Here is a 13042-nt window from a genome sequence, read left to right on the forward strand (position 1 = left end):
ATGCCACAGCAAGCTCAAAATTGGCAAAACCCTTTCTGCTGGCCCCCTGTGATTTACATAAAATGTCAAGGCTCTATCTGGCCAAGGTTATTATTGAGCAGTACAACACAAGGGAAAACAAAGGTGGTCTTTTCCCAGAATTCAGTTCTGATGACTTCCCACAAATTGAAATTTCTGGCAATTGGCCTTGTAACTACGGTTAAAAAGGAGTATTTCATTTGGACCATTTACATGAGTTAAATGTAATATAATTTCAAAACATTTTTATAGAGTTCCTTTTTTTTTTAAATACCTATTATGTTTGAAACATTTAACCAGATTAATTTACTTCATAAAAAACTGAAATACAAAATTTGTCACTTGATGCGAATTAACAACTTTCACTTACAAAGCTGTTTTGAATTAATAAACATCCCAGAGCACTTCAGTCAAAAAAATGAGTAAAATGGCAGGTTAGAGATCGATTTTCAGGGAGTTTTTAAAGGAGGGGCAGAAATTCAAGGCGAAGAGAAGGATAGAAAACCAAAGGTATTACTTCTGCAGTCAAAAGTATACAGAAAAGGGACACCAATGAGTGAAAGAAAATGTACAGGAACAAAATCTGAAAGTAGTGGCAATGATAATAAGGAATGGGGCAAAAGATTGGCCAAAAATGAATTTATAAGCAAGAAAAAAATCAAATGGAGGCTAGCAAACAAGAGGAAAGGGGCAGCATAGTAATGCAAGATTGGATGTGGGTGATGGAGCTTTGAACACATGGCAATATTCTAAAGGCAGAACTTGGGTTCATGCCAAGGAGAGCAATGGAGGGATGAAGTCAGGTCAGAAGGAGAAACATAATTGATGGCATCCAGGATGGAGGGTTAAACTTCATTGCAGGGTAAAAGAAGACACCAAGATTGTGCACCATTGCATTCTATTTACGTTGCCATATAGAGGGAGGAAATTAATTGCTTCCATGTGTAGTTTTGGATGAGAGATCCTGCACTGAACAAAGTTCTTGCTGATCAAGAATTTAATACTGGTTATGCAGCCAAATAGGACGGCATTGCATAGCTTTAAACATTCACAAAATTTAATTGAACATTTTATATTACTGAGGTGTTCTTATCACTATCAAAGCCAGAATTTGCACATCCCTAATTGCTCTCAAAAGGTGCTGGTGAGCGGTCTTCCTGAACAGCTGCACTCCGTCTGGTGCAGTATACGCTACATGTTGCAGATGATAATCAATGGTGTTGCCAAAAGGTAGCATATAAAAAGAAAAGTGGAAAATTGAAGTCTTGGCACATTGATGAAACCATCCAGGCAGGCTGAATGGAATCAAGATGTGCAATCTAAAGATTGCTGGTGGTGGAAATCATTTAATTGTATCCAGAGAAATCAGAGATTTGTCATTTTGGCCAGCATAGCCTGAGAGCTGTGAGCAGAAAACAAAATGAAGGGAGCTGGGAATTAATTAAAGAATGTTGTGAGATGCAAGTATAAACTGAGTGGTGACAACTCATTTGAGCATTTTAATGACAATACTACAGTTGATTACCAAATAGTAATTTGAATGACCAGTGGAATTAAGAATTGGTGTTTCGAGGAAAGTAGGGTAACAACATTTGTGGGGAGGGTACACAGCCTAAAGAGGGAAAGAGTACAAGGCAGTAGGAGTATACTTTAGAGGGAAATAAAGAGAGCAAAAAGGGGACATGAGATGGCTTTAGCAAATAGAGTTAAGAAGAATCCAAAGGGTTTCTATAAATACATTAAGGACAAAAGGATAACGAGGGAACCAATAGGGCCCCTCAAAGATCAGCAAGGTGGCCTATATGTGGAAACACAAAACAAGTACTTTGCATCATTGTTTACTGTGGAGAAGGACATGGAAGGTATAGAATGTGGGGAAATAGATGCTGATGCCTTGACAATATCCCTATTTCAAAGGCAGTGGTGCTGGATGTCTTGAAACATTTAGAAGTCGCCAAGACCTGATTGGATGCATCCTAGAACTCCGTGGGAAGCTAGGGAAGTAACTGCTGGGCTCCTTGCTGAGATATCTGTATCATCGATAGTCAAAGATGGGGGCCAAAAGACTGGAGTTTAGCTAATGTAGTGCCACTATTTAAGAAAGATGATAAGGAAAAATAGGGAACTATAGACCAGTGAGCCTGACATCAGTGATAGGCAAGTTATTGGAAGGAATCCTGAGGGACAGGATTTACATGTATTTGGAAAGGCAAGGACTGATTACACATAGTCAGCATGGCTTTGTGCATTGGGAAATCATGTCTCATGACCTTGATTGAGTCTTTTGAAGAAGTAACAAAGAGGATTGAAGAGGGCAGAGCGGTAGACATTATCTATATGGACTTCAGTAAGGCATTCGACAAGACTCCTCATGGGAGACTGGATAGCAAGGTTAGATCTCATTGAGTACAGGGAGAACCATCCATTTGGATATAGAACTGGCTCGAAGGTGGAAGACAGAGGGTGATGGTGGAGGGTTGTTTTTCAGATTGGAGGCCAGTGGAGTGCCACAAGGATCGGTGCTAGGTCCACTACTTTTTGTTATTTATGTAAAAGATTTGGATTTGAACATAGGAGGTGTAGCTAGTAAGTTTGCAGATGACACCAAAATTGAGATGTAGTGGACAGCAAAGAAGGTTACTCAGATGACAATGGGATCTTGATCAGATGGACCAATGCACTGAGGAGTGGCAGATGGGAGTTTAATTTAGATAAATGCGAGGTGCTGCATTTTGGAAAAGCAAATCAGAGCAGGACTTCTATACTTAATAGTAAGGTCCTGGGGAGTGTTGCTAAACAAAGACGCTGGAGTGCAGGTTCAGAGCTTCTTGAAAGTAGAGTCGCAGGTAGATAGGATAGTGAAGGCGGCGTTTGGTATGCTTTTCTTTATTGGTCAGAGTAATGATTGCAGGAGTTGGGAGGTCATGTTGCAGCTGTACAGGACACTTGTTAGGCCACTTTTGGAATATTGTGTGCTATTCTGGTCCCCTTAATACCGGAAGGATTTTGTTTAACTTGAAAAGGCTCAGAGAAGATTTATAAAAGATGTTGCCAGGGTTGGAGGATTTGAGCTATAGGGGGTGGCTGAATAGGCTGGGGCTATTTTCCCTGGAGCGTCGGAGGCTGAGGGGTGACCTTATAGAGGTTTATAAAGTCATGAGGGACATGGATAGGATAAAATGACAAAGTATTTTCCCTGGGGTAGGTAAGTCCAGAACTAGACGGCATTGGTTTAGGTTGAGAGGGGAAGATATAGGAGGGACCAAAGGGGCAACATTTTCACACGGAGGATGGTGCATGCATGGAATGAGCTGCCAAAGGAAGTGGTGGAAGCTCGTACAATAACAGCACTTAAAAGGCATCTGGATTGGTGTATGACTAGGAAGGGATTATAGGGATATGGGGCAAGTGCTAGCAAATGGGACTAGATTAGGTTAGGATATCTTGTCGGCATGGACAAGTTGGACCAAAGAGTCTGTTTCCATGCTGTACATCTCTATGACTGTATGAGGTCACTAAGATGAGCTACGCTTTGTGATAGCCAAAGGAAAATAGTGGATAAGACTCAAGGTGATTTCAGGGGTAGGTCAAAGGGATGGATAAATACAGATCACAGGCCTGGGTAGGGGGAGAATAAATCCATTAAAATAGCTGGGGATGGTCTTAATCTCAGAAACTGCGGGAAATAACTTAAGTGAATGTATAACTCTGGTGTATTTTTATAATGCTTTCCAGTCATCATCTTCCTTCTCTTCACAGCAATCCAGACAGAGGCAGAATTGTAGTCCTCCAGTAGGTGTGCATGCTGGTTAAGGCGCAGTAAAATTCCCTAGATGGTCCTCCTACTCTCTTCCAACTATCCTCACCTGTCTGCAATTTCAACCTAATGCTTGGCTTTGCCCCAGCTGAGGCTCTCAAGTATCTGCACCTGTGGGGTTTCAATTTGGAGGCTGGCCGGAGGAATTCAAGGAATTGGGAAGATCAGTACATATTGCCGGAGTCTTAGATGGGGGTGAAGGTGCACCTGAGGGCTTCTTTTCCACACCAGATGCTCACTGCTCAGTGCCCCCGTTCCCAGACAAAAGGCTGTCCTCCAGCAGTTATCCACTGGTTCACTCATTTTCTCTAGTTTTCTTCCATGAAACCACAAACAAATACCTGGTTCTCGACTGCAGATTCTGGGATTAATTGTAGCTCTAGTCCTGATCGCAACTGCCACTGGTGCTGGTGCTGCTGGGATAACAGAGCACCTAGCCAACCAGATTGAGACAGTCCAACCTCCACTCAACCAACACTACATGAAGTGTTAAATGGTTAGAAGAGCTACTGTGATTTGTGAGGATGCATTCCTCACTGACACACTGCATGGTGGGATAGAAAATCCTACATCTGAAAACTCCTGCCCCTAACAAAGTCCTGGTACTCTTATGCTCAATTTTAATGCCAAAAATTTACAATGCACAAATTCAGAAAGCTGGAACAGAAAGACCAGCCAACTACTAAGTATGCGTCAGTAATTTGTGTGGTCAAGCTTCGTGTATGAGCGCCATTGATACATGTGAAGACGTTCACTGTTAAACATACATCTGAAGTTGGTTAAATATTTTTAAAGGAATGCAAAACTCCACCTGCTCAGCAGTTTATTCCAGCTGCAGTGACCAATTTCCAGCTGCAGTGACCAATTTCCAGCAATTAAACACAGAAATATTTAACAAACAATTAACCGTACTTTTTACACTTAATTAATCCATTACTGTGCAAATAAAAGGAACAGGTTTAAAACAACTTATAATACCAAGTTAACACAATTGGGCACAAAATAAATGAGCTTCAAAACTAGAAAATTACAGAGCCATCATCACTTCCTCCCTTCCTCCACATCTCTTCTCAAGTGCAGCATCTTTAAATATTTTTAAGGCAGAAGTAGATAGCTTCTTGATTACCAAGGGGATGGAAGATTATCAGAAGTTTGTGTGCAGAAGTGTAGGGTTGAGGTTAAAATCAGATCAGCCAAGATCGCATTGAATAACACAGCAGGCTCAAAGATCCAAGTGACTGACTTTTGCTCCTTACTTGTATGCTCTATCTGCCATGCTTCTGCAATCTGAATTCCCTTTGACCACAGTGTACACATTTTGCCACTGCTATTGTCTCATTACTGCTACCCGCTCATGCCAGCTTTCTTCGCTTGCTTCACTGATACTTTATTTCTTCAATTCTTACCCTGACCTGACACTTGCAGCATTTTAATGTATTCATACTGTCCAAATGCGATTCTGACCATTTGCAATCCCCATGATGTTTATGATGAACGTTTTGAAAATGTCACAATATCAAGGGTAGGTTTTTGGCCCTGACACAGTATCACTTGCCACATGTCTTGCCTGTCTTGTTTTACTTCAGCTTAGTCTTAGGTACTGGGCGTCACCATTACTGGGGAAAGAGAAGGTTACCCTGTGAATGGAGTAACTGTGGCAGTAGAAAGACTTCAAACTAAAAAGGGAGAAGGAAGCTTCAGGCAAAGGTAAATCTTCAAAGTTTGAAGGGAAAAATTAAGCCTGTTTATCAAAGTAAACTGAGCAGATGTTGACCAGAGCTGAAGAATAGTAACAAAGCATCATTGACTAAGATCACATCAGAAAAGAGTTACAGAAAGTTAAAATTAAAGGTGTTAAATCTAGTGCACAAAATATTCATACCACAATTGATTAGTTAATGGAAAAAATAGATTTGATCTTTTAGCTTGTACGGAGATGTGGTTGCTGGTTGATCAAAGCTGTGAAGCAAACATATTTTCAAAAATCTTGACGTTTGGAAAAAAAAATCAATAAAATGGACAAGGAGGGAGAATAACCCAGATAATAAAAGATGATAAAAAGACAATAAAAAAATTTTCATTAGGAAAATGAGTATCTATGGAGCTCAGAAATAACCAAGGGTGGAAAATACAGATGCCGACAGCTGATGGATTCACAAGGTTATTTGTTTCGTCAGTTTCTGACAGACCTACTGAGTATTTTTATCATTATTTTGTTTTAGATTAGATTAGATTAGATTACTTACAGTGTGGAAACAGGCCCTTCGGCCCAACAAGTCCACACAGAGCCACCGAAGCGCAGCGCACCCAGACCCATTCCCCTACGTTTACCCCTTCACCTAACACTACGGGCAATTTAGCATGGCCAATTCACCTAACCTGTACATTTTTGGACTGTGGGAGGAAACTGGAGCACCCGGAGGAAACCCACGCATGGGGAGAATGTGCAAACTCCACACAGTTAGTCGCCTGAGGCAGGAATTGAACCCGGGTCTCTGGTGCTGTGAGGCAGCAGTGCTAACCACTGCGCTGCCCATTATATGTTATATGTTATATGTTGAGGAATGCATGAGGGAACAGGTTATTTTGGATTTAATTTTGTATAACCAAAGAGAGTCAATTAGTATTTTTATATTAGAGGATTATCTGGGAGGTAGTGAGATCACAATAATAGAATATGATAATATTCAGTCTGCTTGCTAACTCTATTTTCTTACATGATTAGATTCAAGACACTACACTCAGAAACAATTTCACTGATACTTAAACAAAATGATAAGTTAAAATATCAATGAAAGAGTTATTGATGACCATTGTGCATGGCATTTTGTGACACTATGCCTGCATACCTAACCTGTGTACCTGGGTGATATATGGTAATGGGATATGACATTATCCTATATGAATGGGTATTAAACTATTTTTGAACAGCATAGAATAACACAATTTAAAAAAAAACAAATGGATGACTCCTAAAGAAAGATTTACATATATATTATCACCTAAACTGATTCTTTATTTCTTGAACTTTATCACTTATGTTAACAAAGACTTTAAGAAATTGGAATTGTCTGTACCTGTTGTTTGGGTGACTATGTAAAGCTTCAAACTATTGCATACATCACAGACACAATTTTGGAGTAAATGGCACCAGTCACAATGTAAGTGAAAGCATTGATAGGCATGCAATTAACTGTTGCAAAAATTATGCAGGCTATGACTATAAGCATCTAACACTAATGTGACATTACTGGAAACGTTTAGGAGCCCAACACGATCTAAACACCCAAGTACAGGCTCAGTAGCAGAATGGACCTTTTATAAAAACGAGGAGTAAAAGTAGACAACTCAACCCCTCAAGCCTGCTCCATTTAATATGATCAGGGCTGATCTCACCTCAACCTCAACTCTACTCTACTCTCCATAAGCCTTCAACCCATTACTAATTAAAAAGCCATCTATCTCCTCCTCAAATTTACTCAATGTCCCTGCACCCATCATTCTTTGGGGTAGTGAAGTCCACAGATTCAAGACTCTTTGAGAGAATTAATTTCTCCTTGTCTCCGTTTTAAGTATGCTATCCCTTATCCTAAAACTATGACTTTCATTCTAGGTTCTAGGCAACATTCTCTCTATGGCTAGTTTGTCAATCTGCTTCAGTGTCTCATATACCCCAAACTCCTCTCAATCTTCAAAACAGTACAGAATAGAACACTTCTGAAGTGTTCATTCTCTCTTCATAAGACAAACTCCTCATTTATTAAATCAACCTCGCGAACCTCTTCTGAACTGCCTGAATATAACTATATCCCTTCCTATGTAAGGGGACCAAAACTGTTTGCAGGTGCAATCTTACTAAAGTCTTGTACAGTTGCAACAACACTCATACTTTATACCTTTAGCAATAAATGCCAAAATTCATTTTGCCTTCTTTATTACCTGCTATACCTACTTACTAGTTTTCTGTGATTAATACATGAGGATACCCAAATCCCTCTGCACCAAAGCACTCTTTTTATTTAGATGGTATGTCATCTTTCTATTCATAAAATGGATAACATCACACTCTCACTGTACTATTTATAGGGATCAACAACATAAAGATGATATCCTTTCTTTACAAAAGGTGTATTGTGCTATTAAGTTATAAAAATTATCAGGGAGAAGTGTGGCAAGTGCCAACGAAGTTTCTGCTAACTTCTAGGATTCTGCATTAACTAATCAAGAATGTGATGAAATACTCTCCATTTGCAATTCACTTAAGGTTGACACCATCCAGGACAAAGCTACCTGCTTGATTGGGACATCTACAACCATCCACTCCCTCCACACCAACACACAGTATACCACCTACAAGGTACACTGCAGAAATTTACCAAGGCTCCTGAAAGTGGTTTTTCATTTTGGTGAAATAATGTCCTGTTAACAAATCCGTAAATGTAATGTATTCTAAATCCGTACATGATATGATCAAGCTTTTTTGCACATTTCTCTTTTGGTTCATGTATGATACAAAATTGCCATGCATTGGCTCTGTACCTAACAACTACATGTTGAAAAAAACAAAAGGCGCATAATTTGCAAGGTGTTCCTGTGTATCTACTGCCCTTGTCTTTCCACATGGAGTACATTGGGCAAGTTTTTTTTCTTTGGCAGATTTCTTTGGATCAGCTAAGTTTTTACTTCATAATTCTCTATTCTGAAGCTAGTATATAGAGTCCTAGAGATGTACGGCATGGAAACAGACCCCTCGGTCCAACTCGTCCGTGCTGACCAGATATTCCAATCCAATCCAGTACCATCTGCCAGCACCTGACCCATATCTCTCCAAATCTTTCCTATTCATATACCCATAAAGTTTCAACCTAGATCACATGGAATACATGGCCATTTGGATATTAAACTGGCTCAAAGGTAGAAGACAGAGGGTTGTAGTGGAGGGTTGTTTTTTAGACTGGAAGCCTGTCTCCTTTTAAATGGTGCAATTGTATCAGCCTCCACCACTTCCTTTGGCAGCTCATTCCATACACGTACCACCCTCTGCATCAAAACGTTGCCTCTTAAGTCTCTTTTATATCTTTCCCCCCTCTAGTTCAGGACTCCCGCACCCCAGGCAAAAGACTTTGCCTATTTATCCTATTCATGCCCCTCATGATTTTGAAAACCTCAAAAAGGTCACCCCTCAGTCTCCGATGCTCCAGGGGAAAACAGTCCTAGCCTATTCAACCTCTCCCTATAGCTCAAATCCTCCAACCCTGGCAACATTCTTTTAAATATTTTCTGAACCCTTTCAAGTTTCACAACATCCTTCTGATAGGAAGGAGACGAGAATTGCACGCAACATTCCATCAGTGGCCTAACCAATGTCCTGTACAGCTGCAACATGACCGCCCAACTCCTGTACTCAATACTCTGACCAAGAAAATAAAGGATACCAAATGCCTTCTTCACTATCCTATCTACCCGCAACTCTACTTTCAAGGAGCTATGAACCTGCATTCCAAGGTCTCTTTTTTTTCAGCAACACCCCCGACGACCTTACCATTAAATGTATAAGTCCTGTTAAGATTTGGTTTTCCAAAATGAAGCACCTCACATTTATCGAAACTAAACTCCAACTGCCAATTCTCAGCTCATTGGCCCATTTGATCATGATCTCATTGTAATCTGAGGTAATCTTCTTCGCTGTACACTGCACTTCCAATTTTAGAGTCATCGGCAAACTTACTAACTATACCTCTTGTGCACACATCCAAATCATTAATATAAATGATGAAAAGTAGTGGACCCAGCACCGATCCTTGAGACACTGTACTGGAGACAGGCTTCCAGTCTAAAAAACAACCCTCCACTACCACCCTCTGTCTTCTACCTTTGAGCCAGTTTAATATCCAAATGGCCATGTATTCCATGTGATCTAGGTTGAAACTTTATTGCTGGAACAGCACAGCAGGTCAGGCAGCATCCAGGGAACAGGAGATTCGACGTTTCGGGCACAGGCCCTTCTTCAGGGCCTGACCTGCTGTGCTGTTCCAGCAATAAAGTTTCAACTTTGATCTCCAGCATCTGCAGACCTCACTTTCTCTTCCATGTGATCTAACCTTGCTAACCAGTCTCCCACAGGGAACCTTGTCGAATGCCTTACTGAAGTCCATATATATCATGTCTACCGCTCTGTCTTCTTCAATCCTCCTTCGTTACTTCTTCAAAAAACTCAATGAAAAGTTCGTAATACATGATTTCCCATGCACAAAGCCATGCTGACTATGTGTAATCAGTCCTTGCCTTTCCAAATACATGTACATCCTGTCCCTCAGGATTCCCTCCAACAACTTGCCCACCACTGACGTCAGGCTCACTGGTCTATAGTTCCCTGGCTTGTCCTTATCACCTTTCTTAAACAGTGGCACCACGTTAGACAACCTCCAGCATCTCACGTAGGACTATCGATAATACAAATATCTCAGTAAAAGGCCTAGCCTCCCACAGAGTTCCAGGGTACACCTGATCAGGTCCTGGGGATTTATCTACTTTCATGCGTTTCAAGACATACAGCACTTGCTCCTCTGTAATAAGGACATTTTTAAAGACGTCACCATCTATTTACCTACATTCTATATCTTCCATGTCCTTTTCCACAATAAATACTGATGCAAAATATTGTTTAGTATCTCCCCCATCTCCTGCAGCTCCACAAAAAGGCCGCCTTGATGATATTTGTCCAGCATCCCATCCTGGCACCTCTCCCTGCCACCGCAGGAACCGTAAAACCTGCGCCCATACCTCCTCCCTCATCTCTATCCAAGGCCCTAAAGGAGCCTTCCACATCTATCAAAGTTTTATCTGCACATACACTCGTATCATTTATTGTATCCGTTGCTCCCGATGCGGTCTCCTCTACATTGCGGAGACTGGGCGCCTCCTAGCAGAGCACTTTAGGAAACATCTCCGGGACACCCGCACCAATCAACCACACCGCTTTCACCTTCATCCCCTCCCCCACTCACCCATTGTACTCTATGCACTTTCTCCCCACCCCCACCCTCCTCTAGCTTATCTCTCCCGCTTCAGGCTCTCTGCCTTTATTTCTGATGAAGGGCTTTTGCCTGAAACGTCGATTTCGCTGCTCCTTGGATGCTGCCTGAACTGCTGGGCTCTTCCAGCACCACTAATCCAGAATCTGGTTTCCAGCATCTGCAGTCATGGTTTTTACCTCGCTGATATTTGAGGAGCCCTATTCTCTCCCTCGTTACACTTTTGCTCTTAATATATTTGTAAAAACCTTTTGGATTCTCCTTAACTCTATTTGCCAAAGCTATCTCATGTCCTCTTTTTGCCCTCCTGATTTCTCTCTTAAGTATACTCCTACTGCCTTTATACTCTAAGGATTCACTCTATCTATCCTGTGTGTACCTGACATATGCTTCCTTCTTTTTCTTAACCAAACCCTCAATTTCTTTAGTCATCCAGCATTCCCTATACCTACCAGTCTTTCCTTTCACCCTAACAGGAATATACTTTCTCTAGACTCTCATTATCTCATTTCTGAAGGCTTCTAATTTTCCAGCCGTCCCTTTACCTGCAAACTTCTGCCCCCAATCAGCTTTTGAAATTTCTTGCCTAATACCGTCAAAATTGGCCTCCCTCCAATTTAGAACTTCAACTTTTAGATCTGGTCTATCCTTTTCCATCACTATTTTAAAACGAATAGAACTATGATTGCTGGTGCCAAAGTGCTCCCCCACTGACACCTCAGTCACCTGCCCTGCCTTATTTCCCAAGAGTAGGTCAAGTTTCGCACCTTCTCTCATCGGTACATCCACATACTGAATCGGAAAATGTTCTTGTACACACATAACAAATTCCGCTCCATCTAAGCCCTTAACACTGTGGCAGTCCCAGTCTGTGTTTGGAAAGTTAAAATCCCCTACCATAACCACCCTATTATTCTGATAGATAACGGAGATCTCCTTACAAATTTATTTCTCAATTTCTCATTAACTATTAGGTAGTCAATAATACAATCCCAATAAGGTGATCATCCCTTTCTTATTTCTCAGTTCCACCCAAGTAACTTCCCTGGATGTATTTCCAGGAATATCCTCCTTCAGTACAGCTGTAATGCTATCCCTTAACAAAAACGCTACTTCCCCTCCTTTCTTGCCTCCCTTTCTATCCTTCCTGTTGCATTTGTATCCTGGAACATGAAGCTGCCAGTCCTGTCCATCCCTGAGCCATGTTTTTGTAATTGCTATGAGATCCCAGTCTCATGTTCCTAACCATGCCCTGTGTTCATCTGCCTTCCCTGTTAGGCCCTTTGCACTGAACTAAATGTCTTTCCCCTCTAACCTTAAAATGATGCCCGCTAGTCCTGGATTCCCCAACCCTGGGAAAAATACTGAGTGCATTCAGGCAGAAGTAGGTACTGCAGAGGATGGAGATTAGAGTCAAGATTAGAGTGGTGCTGGAAAAGCACAACAGTATCCGAGGAGCAGGAAAATTGACGTTTCGGGCAAAAGCCCTTCATCAGGCTGCCTGAAACGCAGATTTTCCTGGTGCTCAGATGCTGCCTGACCTGCTGTGCTTTTCCAGCACCACTCCAATCTTGACCGAGTGCATTCACCCTATCCATGCTTTTCATGATCTTATACACTTCTATAAGGTGCCCCCTCAGTTCACTACACTCTAAAGAAAAAATTCATGGCTTGTGCAACCTCTCCCTACACTCAAGCCTACACGCATCATCCTTTTGAATTTCTTCTGCACTCCTTCCAGTTTAATAACATCCTTCCTATCGCAAGGTGACCAAAACTGAACATAATACTTCAAGTGTGGCCTCACCAACATTGTGTACAACTTCAACATAACTTGGTAAAAAAAATAACTGCAGATGCTGGAAACCAGATTCTGGATTAGTGGTGGTGGAAGAGCACAGCAATTCAGGCAGCATCCAACGAGCAGCGAAATCGACGTTTCGGGCAAAAGCCCTTCATCAGGAATAAAGGGAGAGAGCCTGAAGCGTGGAGAGATAAGCTAGGGGAGGGTGGGGGTGGGGAGAGAGTAGCATAGAGTACAATGGGTGAGTGGGGGAGGAGATGAAGGTGATAGGTCAGGGAGGAGAGGGTGGAGTGGATAGGTGGAAAAGGAGATAGGCAGGTAGGACAAGTCCAGACAAGTCAAGGGGACAGTGCAGAGCTGGAAGTTTGA

The 13042-nt window shown here is 41.6% G+C and overlaps 1 protein-coding gene across 17 annotated transcripts in view; it reads right to left on the reverse strand.

Moving 5' to 3' along the window:
• ptk2aa (protein tyrosine kinase 2aa) overlaps positions 1-13042 on the reverse strand; it is a 414515-nt gene that overhangs the window by 142298 nt on the left and 259175 nt on the right. The gene's annotated exons all lie outside the window — the stretch shown is intronic.

The sequence above is a fragment of the Chiloscyllium plagiosum genome, chromosome 4, assembly GCF_004010195.1.
Source record: "Chiloscyllium plagiosum isolate BGI_BamShark_2017 chromosome 4, ASM401019v2, whole genome shotgun sequence".
Classification (NCBI taxonomy): domain Eukaryota; kingdom Metazoa; phylum Chordata; class Chondrichthyes; order Orectolobiformes; family Hemiscylliidae; genus Chiloscyllium; species Chiloscyllium plagiosum.